The sequence below is a fragment of the Neopelma chrysocephalum genome, unplaced genomic scaffold (genome assembly GCF_003984885.1).
Source record: "Neopelma chrysocephalum unplaced genomic scaffold, ASM398488v2 Primary Assembly neopelma1_96523, whole genome shotgun sequence".
Taxonomy (NCBI): domain Eukaryota; kingdom Metazoa; phylum Chordata; class Aves; order Passeriformes; family Pipridae; genus Neopelma; species Neopelma chrysocephalum.
Window position 1 is genome coordinate 307,569 of NW_020925169.1, and position 14,914 is coordinate 322,482.

General features: G+C 39.5%; 1 protein-coding gene across 4 annotated transcripts in view; it reads left to right on the forward strand.

Annotated features, from left to right (window-relative positions):
• Positions 1–14,914, forward strand: part of MCTP1 (multiple C2 and transmembrane domain containing 1) — a 189,411-nt gene that overhangs the window by 161,088 nt on the left and 13,409 nt on the right. Inside the window, exon 18 of one of the 4 annotated variants that reach the window (XR_003538401.1) lies at positions 10,745–10,920. The exons of the other annotated variants lie outside the window; for them this stretch is intronic. The gene's annotated coding sequence lies outside the window, so the exon portion shown is untranslated. The remainder of the gene's footprint in view (positions 1–10,744; positions 10,921–14,914) is intronic. 4 annotated transcript variants of the gene reach the window in all.

Sequence of the window (14,914 nt, forward strand, 5' to 3'; positions counted from 1 at the left end):
ACCAGACCAGGTTACTTGCTGTTAGGAAACTGACAAGTTTTTGTGCTTAGGAAAGCTTTTTTTCTTCCTTCTCCCTCCTCTTTTCCGTGTATAATGCGTCCTACTCTTATGCTCTAGGAGAAAATAGGTATTCTGACTAGATATGCTAAATTATCTTCACCATAAACTACATATAATTTGCAGCATTTGGTTATTGCTGTTGTTTTTCAGGTTTAGGTGTCTATTTAAACCACTTCAATGGTGGCTGAGGTTTTTACAATGTTCATTCAGGGTAGTAACAGTAAGGAAAATTAAATGTGGTATGGATGAGTTTAAAACACAGTGCTGCAACCTTTTCTTTTACTCTGTGAGATTAGACAAGGTGAGGAGGGGAGAGTTCTGTGCAACTCTTGTCACTGGAATCGGCCAAGGGATTTCTGTGATGTAAATGGGATATAAAAAAGTTTGAAACAAATGACCACGCAGAAGGGTATAATAAGTAATAGCCTCTTGCCACTGAGCTGATCTCAACCCTTCTGACTCTGGGACTGCATGTGATGACACAGTGCTGTACACAGTAGTACCCTCATACTTCAAACAGTTTTTTAGGCACTCACAAAATGCAGCTAGGGAAACAACATGGCAACATGTTGCACCCTGTTTCAAGGTAGACTCATCCTCTGGGGATGCTAGGACCCACTAGACTCTGCTCAGGCAGGAGCCCCTGTCCCCTTCCTAGGGCAAACAACAAAAAAAAGTCTTAATGATGGTCATTAATTATTAATATTAATAATATTACTTATTAATGTTAATAATGCTACTAATAAAGAGTTTGAGCCATCTCTCTGTGGTGGGGACCAATCTCAAACACATCGCTGGAAGGGCACCTAGTCAGGCTGTGCTATTTACAGGAGCCATGGGATCTTCCCTACATTCCCTTTGTATTATTATAACATAACAGAGGTATCTCCCAGGTACTGGAGGAAGGTGCTTTGCACATTACATATGTCTGTGCTCCCCTGTTTTTAAATAAGGCTTGTTAGTGAATTCTCTCCCTTTCTCTCCCCTGTAGCACTATATTAATATTTTCCATCACATTAATATTTTCACCTACACAGAAATCAAAAGCAATAAAGTCAATACAAAGGGAGTGATATTTCAGGGCCAAGGAGGTGCAGTAAGATGCCATGTGGGAGGTTTGTGCTAAGGAGTGCTGGCTTTGACAGAGCTTGGAGTTTGTGTGAGAGTGAAGCTTAGTACCTCAGGAGGAGGAGGAGGAGGAAGAAATTCTTGCAAAGTTTAGGGGCACTGACTGGCAGTAGCTGATTTCTACACTCTTCCATCATATAAATAAAAAGTAAGCAAACTCAAAAAAACCTAACCAAACAAAAACACACAAAACCCAGCAACAAACAAAGAAACAAACCCAAAATACAAACAAACAAAAAACTATGCTGTTGTGTTTTGATATGTAAAACTGGGGTTCTCATGTGATTTTCAGTTTGAGGTCCAGTTGAAAGTATTCAGATTTCCTCTCTTCCCCAAGAACACTGGAGCTATTCTTACATGTTTGCCAATTCGCACTTTGAAATTTTTATTACACAGTTGTACAATGGCATGTACAAAAACAGAGTTCAACCAAAGAAAACATAAAATATGTGTTATGACATCAGTATTGGTGCAAGCGATTAGTGTTACAACCATGGGCATACCATGCCTTCTCTTGGTCGTAGTGCCCATAATCAGAAAGAAACGTAGTTAAATTACCCATTTATTCGTCTGGAATGGGAAGCCAAAAGTAGAATTTGCAAGTTATTTCCATCTTTTTTTCCATCTAAAAGAAATCAGTCCTGTAACTGGAAAATGCTTATGTGACCCTGTTTGTTCAGAAACTTTATTGGAAGTTTATTTTTACTGTATAGTTGAGGTTGTTTTTCATATCTGTGCAATCCTTTTTAGCAAGCAGTGGTCTGTACTTCTCAGTACATTTTCTCTAAGTGACAATATCAATAGTTCCATGATTATTGGTTTCTTGTTCCCCTATTACTCTTCGGAAACATTTTAACACAAGTGCAAGTGTGTAAAATAATAAACAGGACAGGTTTCAGCTTGTAGAATAGTTTGGGTTGGAAGGTACCTTAAAGATCATCATGTGTGTATTGTATATGATTAATTTTCATATTATCTTTTGCTCTCTATTCTGACTCAAACTCCTCTTTGAGTTCCACAAAACATTTTAAAGGTTTTTTTATTGTCATATTTTTGTGTGAAATGATGGATAGTTGTCCTACCTACTATTTTGATAACTCGAAAGGAAAATGATGGTATATGTATTTAATTCTGCTATTATTTTTATTAGGTTCTTGATACTAATGCTGTTTCGGCAGCAAGTTCCACCAATGAGTCTTGCATTGTATGGAAAAAAGAACTTACTTACATCAGCTTTACTTCTGCTGCCTCTCAAGTTCATGGAACATTTCTCTCTACGGTCTTATAAGAGTAATTAAAAGTCTTGATTTTCTTTCTCTAAACCATTATGTTGAATATCTTTATTATGTTCATTCTTCTGCGTAAATTAAAATGTCCTCATACTTTTTGTTGCTCATTGTCTTAATTTTCCTCACATAATTTTTATTATTTCATAAACTCGTGTTTGCTTTTCTGAATCTGCATTTCTATTTTTTAGTTTGGATTCAGTACTTTAGCTGAAATTATCACATTTTTATAATGGCACTAGGTAAAGTTAAACTACCAGTGTCAGTAATTATTTTAACTTTATTATATTCCTTGGAAATTTGACATCACCTCTTTAAGTAATTCTGTCATCTATAAACTTGGCATCTCACCCTTCCTTCTTTTTGATTTAGATAATAAATATATTAAACATCATCTCTATTGCCACATTTTATAATAGTTTACAATTAATCCTTTGGTGTATATATTTATATGCTATTTTACTTCTTTCGGCTTGCACAGTTATTTTGATATCCTTTTTCTTTTAGGAACAGTCTAAAAGATTTCTTTGAAGCACAATGTAAATTATCATTTGCCTTCTTATTGTTGATTCAACTGGTTTTGAATTCTAAAACGTTTAAAGAAATTTGTAATAAATGAAAGTTCTGTGTATAGTACTAGGAACTTTTAAAAACAGCCTACCCAAGGGCCTTGGATTTAAGCCCTACTCCTAATTTCTTGCATGTGTGTTTGTTATGGAAAAACCCAGGGAAGTTTCCACTGGGTTTGTCTGCTTCAAATCACGTGTTGATAAAAGAAGTTGTAGAAAAAAATCAACCAGATGAATAATAACAAATTATCAGGACTGGATGGTGTTTGCCTAAAAACTCTCAAGGAACCTGGAGGGAAATAGTTGAACCACTAACAGTGGTGTGGGTTCTTGAAGCTTATGTAGGTCCAACATGAGAGTGGTTGAACTCAGGGAAGAAAAAGCCATTGAGAATTGTTTGGAACAAGCAGCTGTGGAAACTCCTGAACCACAGTTCTCTGAAAGCTTACGAAATATTTTAAGTTGGTTTACCTGTTTGACTTTAACTTGCTGATTTCTGCTCTTGACCACTGTGTTTCTGTACAGGTGTATGTTCACCCAATGCTGTGCATGAGCTGTCCTTTGATGTGTTTGATATCAAGGAACCGTAGTACAGTCAGGGTATTTCTAAATATCACACAAAGCTGGGCCTTTGCCAAATACTGTTTTAATCCAGTAGAGTTGCTTGTTGCAGCCTCTGAGCTAACTGGTGTGTCACAAAGTCTAAATACCGCAGGTGTTTGTGTGTGTAATCCCAAACCGTCAGGAAAGAATAGCACTGCTCTTCTTCTAGAAGAATGGCACATGCTCTCTTCCATGTTTTTTTGGGGAAAAGGTTGAATATCATGTAATTTCCCAGCCAGTTGTTTCCTATGATGATAAAAATTTCACATCCTTTCTCCCTATTTACTTAGTATCACTGTGCCCCAGATATGACAATGTGCAGATCCAGGAGAATTAATGAAATCTATGGAAAGCAGGCATACAGGAGAAAAAAGACATTTTACAATGGCAGCTTTATTCCCTGCTGTTGTTGGACTGCAGCTGGGTACTGAATTTGCAACCAAGGCTGAAAAGCATTTCAACTTTATTTACTAGACAATAAATAATACAAAGACTGTTTGCTGAAATTTGAAGAAGAGAACTGTCATTGAATTCTTGCAGTGTGGCTGGTGGTTGTTGCTTTTCTGAGCATCGTAAAAACAAGCAATGAGTTTAAAGTTTTGGAAGAAGCAAGCCTTTTTAAGTATGGTGGCCTAATTTGTCTTCTCTGCTTAAAAGGCCTATGGGAATAAAATGGGTTTTCCTAAACAGACTTCACCTTGTTAGGGATGATGCAGTATATAACATCTTCCATCAGACAGCAGTGGTGGAGTTGGAGAAGCAGGAGATGGCACAGTGCTCCTGCATCTGTGGACTGCTGGTTCCAGCAAACCTTTGAAGCTGATGTCCTTCTACATGGATCCCTGGCTTTTGTGAAAATTATGGAAAAGGAGTAGGAAGGGAGAGATGGTTTCCAGTTCTCTTTACTATTTCCTGTTTCCTGTCCTAAAAATCATTCCATGATCAAAAGTGTCCCCTTCCAGCAGGAGTGCATCGTGGGTTGAACGCCAACTCTTTTGCAGCTTTTCAAGCTAAGTGCTGTTGGGTGCCCCTTTTTGCCCATTCTAGAATCTGTCTTGTTCATTCATTTGCTTAATGCCCAATATCCACTCTGAATTGTGAAACAGAAATGATTTGTTAGCTTGCTGTCAGCTGCAGGTTTCCCAGCCCTCCTCCTCTGGCACCTGTTGATCTTGGTGCTTTAAAATCTATAAGCAATATGCAAGCTGGGAGATGATGGGGAAAAAAGTAAATTAGGGAAGTGCGTGTCGCATGGTGGTGTTAAAGTACTTTGTTTATTTGTTTCTTTAGGAAAGTAGATAAATTCCTTTCAATGCTTATTTTTTTTATCTTGTGTATACTAGGTATATGTTTTTTCTTCTTTGGTTGCAGGATTTAGTATAAAGAGTATCATCTGTGATTCAGTGTGCTCAGTGACCAAGTTGATATTGCCCAAAGAACAGCAAATTTTTGTGTTTCCTGCCATTTATTTTTTCAGCTGTTATCCCAGCATTGCAGTAATCATCTGTATTTTGTATTACATTTTAACAAAACTGTGCTTTCCTTTTTCTTTCTAAGGCATTCCCATTCATTATTAGTTTAAGTAAGCAAGTCTCATTATTCAGTTCTAAAAGTAAATTCACCAAAAGTGATAGGAGACAAGCTGGTAGCTTTTCCTATTAACATCTTTTATTGTAACGTAACAGATATATATACTCAAAGCCTTTGCCTAATCTACAAATATTTGTTTTTCTGGGAAAAAATAGACATTTGAGGAAATAAGTGTCTTTGAGCTGCTCGTTTTCTTTCTGGTGTTGTAGTCTGCAGTGCATCACCAGAATGTGAACATGTCTTGCAGTTTTTGGTCAGAGTGTGATTCACTGTGGTCAAGCATATAAATATGTGCTTTTTTCCTTCTAAGAAATTAGCTTCCTGAAACATATTTAAAATGAATGTAGAACAGACTATTGTAGTGGGTAGACATTAAAATAACATTGTTACAGATTGCCCTTTGTTGTGATTTTTGCATATTCATGGTACCACTCTATCTCCACTAGATGGCTCAGCTTTAGATCTTTGCCAGAATTTCAATGCTTCCTAATAATTGAAAAGGGTTGGGGTTTTTTTTCCTGATTTCAGTAAAGTAAGCATACAGAGAAAATAGGTAATGGAGCCTTTCCAGGTTTTTCTCAAGATTTTCTCAAAAGAGACCCTAGAATTCTTGGTTTACTCATCACTTCTTGCCCACTGTACCACCAGAATATTTGCAGCATCATTTTCTAGGTGCTGCTCTTTTCTTCCTTTTTATATTGCTTTGGCTTAAATGCCAAATTATTTTTCTACACTATGTCATTTTCCAAAAACACAACCTGAACATTTATCCAGGGGAGTTTTGTAAAAAATTGATAGCTTTGTCTTTCTTTCTTTTTCTTTCTTTCTTTCTTTCTTTCTTTCTTTTTCTTTCTTTCTTTCTTTCTTTCTTTTTTCTTTGTCTTTTTCTTTTTCTTTCTTTCTTTCTTTCTTTTCCTTTCTTTCTTCCTTTCTTCCTTTCTTCCTTCCTTCCTTCCTTTTTATTAATATTTGATAGATTCCTTGGATAATTGTGGCTACCATTTGAAATGTGTAGTTATATATGCATTGTTTTTGGAACATCACTTAGTCTTTCCTTTTCAATCCCAAACTGCTTCCAAGATTACTTTCTTTAAACATTCAGCTCATACAAAGAATGCCACTCAGACCTCATGTGTTACTTATCTTCATCTTCATTGCTATAGGTTTGTTTTTAGAGTGAACTATTTCAGATAATCTACACTTGCCAGTTTAGCTGAGCGTAAGGTGTAACATTTTTCTTTTCCAGATTGTATTCCTTAAGAGAGGAGTTTTGACTAGTGATTGATCACCTGACAGCAGTCAAGTGTTTCAGATTTTAGGGTTTGTTTGTTAACTGATGTAGACTGTCTGGGCTCTGTTGATCTCAGGATATAAGTCTCTGTGAACAGTTGCTCTTTACAAACAGTGTCCCCAAACAGTGTTTGCCTTTTCTCAAAGCAACTTGCCATTGAGTTGAATCACTGGAATCCAAAGCCATTTTACAATGGCAATTTTACTAATTTTGGGTTACTTATTCCAAAGGGGCACTGTTTGGGCAGCAAATACCAATGGTAAAGGCGTTTCTGTAGTCTTCTGCTCAGCAGTCTGCTTGACCAGGGCCATGCAATTTCATCCCAAAGCTATATGCGCTTGTACGAGTAAGGAAATTTCAGTGTATGGAATCTCTTGATTTCTGTAAGTCAAAAACATGAGCAATCCAAGGTGTGATCACATGAATTTTGAAATACAAAATTACTTTTTTCTGTGTTTGATCAAAGGATGTTGTTAATAGCAGGGAGTCTGAGAGAAATATCAGAGCAATAGGCTTTTGGAGATGAGTATTTCCACCTGGACACTAAAAAAGGGAGGGAGTAAAACTCCTTTCACCAATCTATGGTAATAGGCAGCTTTGGTGCCTAGAGGAAGACCACATTCCTCCTTCTGAGAGAATAATTCGTATTAACTCTAAAATAGAATCTAAGACTGGAATGCTGGATGAACTGTTAGATCAACATTTGACTGCTTTTGCTGTCTCCTATGATGGCAGTTCATGTAGTGATGGTGACAACTTTGAGGTTACTTTGAGGTTACCTTCTTTCAGGTAGTCCTGCGCTGGGGATGTAGGTCTTTGGGCAGAAGCGGCAGCAGCTATTCCTTAGGCTTGCCAGGTCTGGTCAAGAAGTACGTGTAAAATCATTATCGCTGTTTGTTCAGGTGCGTGACTTATATAAGAGTTCTAAGATCACAATATCCTATCAACACAGGACTGGGAAACTTCCAGAGACAGTAATCTAAATCTGAATCTAAATGCAGGGTTTTATGCAAAGATAATGTCCTAGCCCAGTGTGGAGGTGATCTTAAAGAGTCAGTCTTGTCCTCTGCCGAAAAGCACATTTATCATTTTCATAATCTTTACAAGGAAAAAATGAAAACTACATTCTATGTACACTAAAACATCAAGTTAACTTTTACATCTGCTATATTCAAGAAATTTAAAAACTGTAACTGAGTTTTTAAAGGACTGTAACTCCAAGAGTACTTAATAATCTTCCTTGCATATCAATTAGTGACAACCGTACAGACATTTATTGAGAGATAAATTTTCAGACTACTTTAAACTTGCAAAACAGAGCACTATATTATTTTGATGGAACTCTTGTTGATAACAAGTGAACAAAAAAATATGTGTGTATGATATAGATAAACATCTCAACCATTCAGGTGTTTTGCTAACCACAGTCTTTCAGTATTCCTTTTCTCTGTCTTTTTCTCTCATGTAGAATTTTTACACTAGCTGGTATGTCTTGTTTTCACTCCACTATCCTTCCAGGCTCTTGCATAGCAAGATTGTTCTTATTTAAAATAACTCTTTCCAACAGAACCTGCAGGCTCTTTCTTTGTATTTTTAGGATTATTAGACCTTTGAGATTGAACTTTTACATCTATCATCCCTCATGTTTGTATAACAGAACTTGAAGAGCTGCATTAATGAGCACTTCTTTAATTTTCCATTCAGTGTAGGGTAAACACTGTTTGAACCACTGGAATTTACAAATTCAACTGTAAAATCACGGCCAAAGTTTGTTCCTTAGTAGCACGTCAGGACCATATTCTAACTAAATCAGCTACCGCAAACAACTGATGCACAATATACCAATATACTGTCAGATAACATCTATGTGGCTGGATACAAAAGGATCATTAATGAGATCACTGTCAAGCTTCAGTGTTGTTCTGTCTCAAGTAAAGTAAGACATGCTCTCTTCCCTGCTTTAAATATAGTTGAACAGGGTGAAGGGGCAAAAAAAGACATCCGAAATGGGGTGTATTCTCATTATCTCAATGCTTAACCACACAGTGCTTTAGATCTACAAGTTTCCTTCCAAAATAAGGCCAAGAAGGGCATGGCAAAATTTGGCATTGTTAGCTTTTTGCCCCTGAATCTATCACCATGAACAAACAAGCTTTCACCCTTTTCAAGTAATATATCTGCTTAGAGTATATATGAAATGAACATCTCATAGAGGTTTAGCATTAGTCAAAAAAAGTGCCATGCAAGGAAAATTTAAAATTTTGTTTCCCCCCACTAGATGGCTCTTCAGTGAAATGGCACGTCGCTCCATAAACTGACTCTGTTTGCCTTCATGTTTCTGTCTTTTGTATGGAGTGCTGTCTTTACAGAATTAAAATGTGCAGTGAAGGAGAGATCAGGACGGAACATACTTAAAGATACATGGAATGTAATAGGGAGGGAGAGAAAATAAAAATCACTAGCAAAAAAACCCTCACTTTAAAAATAGTTTACCTAAGAATTGCCATTACGGTGTTCTTTCCCTACTCTTTGGGAAGTTTGCAACATCATCTTTTTCCCTAGAATTATTGCCGTAGCTCTTGACTTCCCCCCGGCCCCTGGATTTTATATTTTTGTTCTAGCACTGCAGCAGTTCATTACACATGAAAAAGTCTTATTCATTACATACGTGATAGTGCCAAAAAGTCACAGAAGGTTCAAAATTATTTTTATCAATTCTCGGTGTATGTTTGAGGAATAACAGATTGTTGTAATATTCACACAGAATCACAGAATTGTTAGGATTGGAAGGGACCTCTGGAGATACATAGTCCAATGCCCCTGCTAAGGCACGGTCACCTAGAACACGTTATTCATGCTTACAGGTGTGATGTCTTCATAAACAGTGAGTCTTCAGTGTCTTCACCCACGTGTTTATATAGTTTTTATTTTGCCTACTTTTTACTGTTTTAAATATGGAATGCTTACTAGGCAGTAACAGTGTATTGCTTCTTTCTTTAATAATCATGACCACAAATAGGATTTCTTTCTGTAATACCCTACTCTTCTAATTACTATGTGGTTTTCTCTGTATTTTAAAATCCTCAACCTGGTTTCGATTTAGGGATGAGCAATTAGTTTCAGACCTCATCTTTATGCACACATAAAGACCCATGTTAGCAAGTAGACTTTAGAGATGACATACTGAGCATTTGTAAACAGCTGATAGTATCTGAAAAATGTGGTCGCTGAAGGTGTGGTGCCAGGTAATATGGGCAAAGTTGAAGACCAAAGTTTAAAAGCTCAGTTCTGGTTATCTATGTAACCCAGGGATTTGATGTCCAATGTGAAATGTTGCCAGTGCTTTATGGAAGCCTGCTCCTGTTGTTCCTTTTCAGGGTGGAAGGAGTACCAAACAGGTCGTCTATTTTGTTGATGCTGAGGAGAGAACATATGCTGGTACCTGTCTGCCTGGCATGCCATCTGTCACTGTTTTAAAAAAATGAAAGTCTCAAAGCTTAGGAGCTGGCTTACTGGAAGGGTGGAAACTTCTAAGTCTTTAAGGTCCCACTGCAAAGTTTTAAAGTCTCCAAGAGTCTTTCCATACTTTTTCAATTTAAGAAATGGCAGGAACAATGGCATTGTGGTATTCCACAAGTGACAGCCTGCAAGAGGGGAGGGAAGTAAAAATAATCCTCTCAGTTCATTACAGGGACCCCTGGTGGCCTAGTGGTTAGGATGCAGCACTCTCACCACTGCGACCCAGGTTCGATTCCCGGTCCCCCGGGCAGATGGAGCTCGTTAGCCCTGTGAGGCCATCCATCTATGAGAAGGTCACTCTAAAACAAACCTACGTCCTGAGGACCTCACTGCCATTGTCCAAGCTTGCTTGGCCCCGGCAGATGAACCTTAGGATTAAAGGGTGGGCTCAGTTCAGCACAGGCTGTGTCTCACCTAAAAAATCCATTGCGCAGGCTTGAAAGGTAAAAAGACCTTTCCCAAAAATCTTCGTTCGCGAAGACTGGCCATTATATATAGTTCATTACAGGATGTAACAGAGGAGGCCGCTTTCAGGTGATCCCATGCACCTTTCCAGGTCCTATAGACCATTCCACTTTACCTCATGATCTCACTTCCACAGTCAGTTTTAAGATAACAATATCATTATGGTTGTCTGTCCTCATTCTGTTTACCTGAGAATGTGGCAAAATAATAACTTATCTGTGTATCCATCACAGAAGCCCTTTGATAGAGATTCAGAAGACTTAAAGGAGATTGAATGTGTCCAGAACTGGAATAGTGTTGGCTTATGTCCTGGTTGCAGAGAGGGGGCAGAGTTTTGAGCCATCAGGCATGGTTAGTATTCCATATCACCCATGTCATTGCTGGGGATCGTGAAGGGGGGAAGAAAAATGTGAGTACACACCTGAAGTGTGCCATTTTGTTCCATCTCTTCCTCGGGGAAGTTGCTGGGACCAGGCCTGTGGAGTCTGTCCTTCTGCCACCACCCATCCCTTCCCATACATTGGAAAGAACACAATTCCAAGCAGCAAACACAGCTGAGCCCAGTGGAGTGCACCCATGCCAAGGCACCAGTGCAGGAAGCAGCCATGGGGAATGGAGCACTGGAGGCAAGCTCGAGCCTCAGCTGAGTCCAACCCAAGCTGAAAGGAGCTGTGCCAAGCCATGGGCACTGAGCCAAAAGGAGCAGCACAGAGCTGGGTGGAGCTGAGTAGAGTCAAGCCAGGCCAGTCAGGGAGGTGTGGCACGGTGTGGACAATCCAGCTTTTGGGGGTTTGTCTGCCATTGTTTTTTGTTGGGTTGGGCTCAGGGACAGGGAACACCAGATGCGGAAACATCCGCCATCTTGTCTTTGCCTCAGCAGCCACACAAAACTGAGTTGAGGTTCTGAGCACCTTTTGGTGTGTAAATCACCCTCTGTTTTGCATACTTTTATTATTAATGTCGTTGCTTTTATTGTTCATTCCTCATCTCATGGCTGTTTGTTTTCAGTAAATTGTTATCTCAACCCATAGTCTCTGCCTTTGTCCCTCTCTCACTCAAGGGGGTGAGACGAAAGGGAGCAGTTTGTTTGGAGTTTAATTCCCAGATGGTTTTAAAGCACCACAGTTTACTACCTTCCTGTTAGTGAGCTTGCCAGAAAGCAGTGGTTAGAGTCTTAAGAGGTAATTGCCAAGGTAGGGTTTTGAGCACTGGCAAGACCATAGACCAGTATTCCATAGTCTCTGTCTGCATGCTCTTCCTGGGACATACTAATGACTCCTACCAGTTAAGGACTAATGTGTTTCCTACTGACACTTCTGGATCTATTTTAGCAGAAAAGGTCTACCGGGGTACTGTAGTTCTGTGCATAGCTGAGTCTATCATGCTAGGGGATGACGTGGGTGCCTTTTCATGGGCTCTACTTTGGACACTGTCCTGGATTAAGCAGGCCCACTCGGGGGGGCCCTGAGTTAGAAATGGTTAGTTCCAGTTGAGATTCCAGCCAGGAAGACCAATAGCAGCTCCTGTGGAATTAGATATCACAACTGCTGGAACTGAGTTGGCAGAGTGGGCAAAGTCAGTTTGCTGCTGTGTCTTGAGTGAGTGTGTGAGAGAGAGCCGCCGAGGAGTAGATGGAGACCCACCACCACTCGGGGGGCGGGCCCTGTGCTCCCACAGCTCTGGCCCAGCTAGGGCTGGAGGCAGGATGTAAGAATGAGTGTCTGTTGGGAGGGAAAGGACTCACAGCAGCTGAAGGTAAGCGGGAGAGAGAGAGGCAAGCTCCTTGCGAGGAGGCCAGGCCCTCTTCTCCCCCCCACCCTTCCAGCCAGACTGCAGAGCTCGGGACAATTTATAACTGGACCGAACGCTTGTAGCAAAAAGCTGAGTGGGGGCTTTTCCCTCTCACTGTAAGTGGGACTGGAGGCAAGGCTTAGTATTTTGAAGCTGAGCCAAAGGAGATGGGCTGTTAAGGAACGCAGCTTGGTGCCAGGGAAGAAAAACCCCAGGCAAAATTGGAGACGGGCCAAAAGGGCTCAGGAGTTGCCCCTGCAGTGATTAAACAGGGGGCAGCCGAAAACTGATTGAGGAAGAATGGATTCCTGGAACACATGCACGTGATAAGCTGAACTGAACTATAGCAGCTACAGAACAGAGACACAGAGAGAGAGAGAGAGAGAGTCACACAGCAGAGATTGGCACAGAACCAAGGATCTTCTTGGACTTCATGAGGAAGAAAAGACTTCAGTAAACAGCTAGAGGTTGGTGGGGTGTGGATCAGAGGAAACCCTTTTCCCTGAACACTCCAATGAGAGAAAGATTGTTTACCTATCAGCCTGAGGGCTTCTCCTGGACTGAATTAAGGGGGAGGGGCTTAGAGGGATGATAGAAGTGTGTAATATTGTATGTATATAGTTGCTTGTAGCTTATACAGTATTTATTTGTATAGAATAAATGTATATATTTTCCCTTCCCCTTATGGAGGTGTGCCTGCCTGAAAGTTTCTCTTCGGTGTTGAGGTAAAATTGTGGGGAAGGTGGGGGAAGCTTGGAGATTGGATTTTTGTGGGGGTCAAACCACCACAGACACCAATTATTAGATGAAAAAATCTGAAGAGTTTCCTCATGGAAGTAGTATTTTTCTGTTCAAGCAATAGAGATTTATAGGCTTGTTACTAAAAGTCAAGAGGTGATTAGAGGGGTTCCTCAGTGATAACATCAGGACTATGCTTTTGTGGCTACAGGTAGTGCAGTATGACACAAGCTAAGAAGAGTTCATGTGTCTTCTGGTGGCCAAGTGACAGGACATTGCACTTCCAGCATACCAAAATGGTGTGCTTGTCTCAGTGGTGACTTTGTATGCTGTCTCTCCACCTATCCCAAGTTAGTCTTGCTTTGCCTTGGTTCCTGTGGTTTGTGCGGAGGGGCTCTATCATACCAGCTTGGGCAATGAGGGTTATTTTTGGGAGGTCCATATGGAGTCTTTTTCCCAGACAGCCTCTTGAAAGATTTCAACATTTACTTCTATTCTTGGAACTCTCCTATTACTTTGTTTTTATGATCTATGCCTTTGTCTCCAAACAAGCAGTTATTAATAGGACATAAAATGGTTTACTCTTTTTACTTAAAGCTTTATTTTTTCCCCTGGCTTAAATTCATTATCTTTATCAGAGTTTACTTTTGAGTCTGGCTTGTTTGTTTCTACTATTTTCCCAGTCTTTTGAAATGTTAATTTTCTATATGCATTTTCACTTGGAGATGAGAGAGATTTGGTGTTAGAGATATAATCCTTACCTAAATCACCCTTTTTTGGTCATGGGATTGGAAGCACAGTCTGCTGAATAAAGAGACTCTCACAATATGGGTTGTATTCAGGTTTTCATGTGAATTAGCTCCACATAGTCTAGAGTGAGTCATTTACTTTGTTTTGCTTTGGTTTCACCAAGTGTAAAATATGGTTATGGCTGAAAATCAGTATGCAAATGTTAAATATTACTATTGGCCAAACAGCATATCAATCTTAAATCTACAATTTCCTATGAAAGAGGAGGAAGACATGGTCTGTCTGTACTTTGGGTTCATTCCCTTTTTTAAATTCAATTCAGACTATCAACGTCAATTTGATTTTGCTTTCACAGTTTGTGCTTAAGGCCATCCCCTGGCAAACATCTTACTTTTCAGATACCTTAAACCTACTGCAAACAAACAAATAATGCAAATGAAATAGTAATAAAGTTACTGTTAGCTTTGTATAACAAATATTATCTACTATTTAAATGACAATTATTTTCAGAAACTTGGCAATTGTAGTCATGCAAACAATGAAATTGCTTCCAGTCACAGCCCATCATTCTATGGAAAGGAAGTACCAGTAAGTCCTTTAAAAATGGATTATTAAGAACCTTGGTTTACTTAAGGTGGCTCATGTGTTGTATTTGCTAACACAGCATCTTGCTGGAAGAAAATAAGTGCAGCTTTTCCCTGGCGAGATTATTTTTTCCACAAATCTCTGGAGCAGGAAATAAAAAACAGCTAATAGTTGAGGGGCATGTGGAATTCGTTTAAGCAAAGCTGAACCATGATCCTTCTGACTGCCTCCTCTTTCCTGTGCTGTTTTCTCTAATCCTGCCTTGGAGTGCATCAACAAATCTCTATTAATCTCAGAAAGTGCAGGAGGTGGAAATTGTGATCCTTTCTCTGTCTCTTTCTGTCTTTGGTGTTTTTGTGGGGAATGATTTAAGCTGATGTATTTTCAAACTGTCCTTGTTCTGGCAGTAGCCAGGAGTGCGCATGGCCAGGACCTGGAGTTTTTTTATACCACCTCATGTCATTGCTGGGCGTGGGCAGAAGGTACTCTTTTCCAGGGAGAAAGGATTTCTTCCAGTCGAGTAAGCATGGGGGCCAGTT